The sequence below is a fragment of the Rhincodon typus genome, unplaced genomic scaffold, assembly GCF_021869965.1.
Source record: "Rhincodon typus isolate 14 unplaced genomic scaffold, sRhiTyp1.1 hic_rhity00009573, whole genome shotgun sequence".
NCBI classification, from domain to species: domain Eukaryota; kingdom Metazoa; phylum Chordata; class Chondrichthyes; order Orectolobiformes; family Rhincodontidae; genus Rhincodon; species Rhincodon typus.
Window position 1 is genome coordinate 6093 of NW_025975211.1, and position 1963 is coordinate 8055.

The window sequence follows — 1963 nt, forward strand, 5'->3', positions numbered from 1 at the left end:
GGTCTGGAGGGGAATGCAGTGGTTTGTGTCGAGGTTCGTCCCGAGCAGCTCCGTGACACGGGACTCCGTGCTCTACGGGCTGTTTCCCGGGACGCACACCGAGACCAACATCAACTGCGCCTGGAGGACCATCAATGCGGTGAAAGACGCTCTCTGGTCTGCCCGCAACTTGCTGGTCTTCCAGTTGAAAGAACTGACCCCGACCGAGTGTTGCAGACTGGCGCACTCCAAGGTTCAGGACTACGTGTTGAGGGATGCACTAAAGCTTGGGGCAGCCGCTGCCAAGGCGCGGTGGGGAAAGACCACCGTGTAAGACCCCTCGGCCATACCGTATTAGGGCCCTGTTCAGAAACTGGGCCCAGCTGGCGCCTCCTCCAACTGGTCAGGGGGCCAACTATGACTACGGTAGTGATGACCACCGGAGTTTTTTCTTTTTCTTCCCTTTGTTTTTTCCCTGTAGTTGGTGTACGTACCCCCAGGGTAATCCGGGACGGCTTGGATGACCGGGTAGGTGAAAGTGTGTTTATTGTTTTTGTATTTTCTATGAATAAAGTATATTTTTTTAAATAAAAAAAAAAAAATTCTGTTCTTATCAGCTTTAATATCTGATATGTCCTTTACTTAAGGACCATATATTAAACTGATTTTTGGAGCAGGGAGTTGGAATAGGAGCTTGCTTCATCCACTCCATGCATCGTCCTGGTATTGCAGTGTTTCCAAGAATGGTGCAGTCTCATTTAACCAATTTTAAAAACAGCCTGATCAAAACTTGAAGAACCATTTCTGAAGAAGGGTCCAGGCCTGAAACGTCAGCCTTCCTGCTCCTCTGATGCTGTTTGGCCTGCTGTATTCATCCAGCTCCACACCTTGTTATCTCAGATTCTCCAGCATCTGCTCAACGCTCTGGAACCATATCATAGAATCCCTACAGTGTGGAAACAGGCCCTTCGGCCCAACAAGTCCACAGCGAACCTCAGAGCATCCCAGCCAGACCTATAACCCACCTAATCTACCCCTCCCTGAACACGACAGGCAATTTAGCATGGCCAATCCACCTAACCTGCACATCTTTGGACTGTGGGAGGAAACCAGAGCACCCAGAGGAAACCCACGCAGACGCGGGGAGAATGTGCAAACTCCACTCAGGCAGTCGTCCAAGGCTGGAATCGAACCCGGGTCCTGGCACTGTGAGGCAGCAGTGCTAACCACTGAGCCACCATGCCGCCAAAGTGCTTTCTCTCAGTACTTTCACCCAACTTTCTCCAAATATGCTTATTCCAAGGTAACTGTTAATCTCTCCTTTTCTGCATGTTCAGCACTTGCTCTGAATGTTATCGCCTCATCCCTGGTACATGGCGCACCTTCCCACCAACACCATCTCCGAATATGCACACATGGCATCAGAAGTAAAAGAAAATCGCCTGCCAACACTACCTAATTGCAAATGGCATTTCAGAAAAAATAAGATAAAGCTATCGAAGTATTCACTAGTTTTGAATTTGATGACGATGACTTGGATGTATTGAACGAGAGATTTTGGGAACACTGTGAGCCAGGAAAGGATATGACGTATACAAGACACGTTTTTCATTTGAGTGCAAGAGCAACCAATCAAACAGGTGTGCATGTGACTGCTTTATTTTTCTCAAGTCAAGGCCTGTGAGTTTAATCAGATTACCGATTCTCTGATGTGGGACACAATTGCGAATGACCAAGTCAGTGGCATATTCCTCTGAAAGCCAATTCTCACATTAGCCAGACCAACAGATATTTGCAGATCTAGCGAAATGAGCCAGAGTTAAATAAAAATGCTAACATCAAGATGCAGAATTGCCTGTCCACAAAGTACATTCTTGGTCTAAGAACTCTACAAGCTTTTCAGTACCTGAGACGTGTTCTGCTCAGGGACTGGCACGATATCTCTGCCTTTCCCTGGCATTTTTGCACTTTGATGTCTCAACTA

General features: G+C 47.4%; 1 pseudogene; it reads left to right on the forward strand.

Annotated features, from left to right (window-relative positions):
* Window positions 1-554: 554 nt before the first annotated feature.
* Window positions 555-736, forward strand: LOC125482381 (annotated as a pseudogene).
* Window positions 737-1963: the final 1227 nt, after the last annotated feature.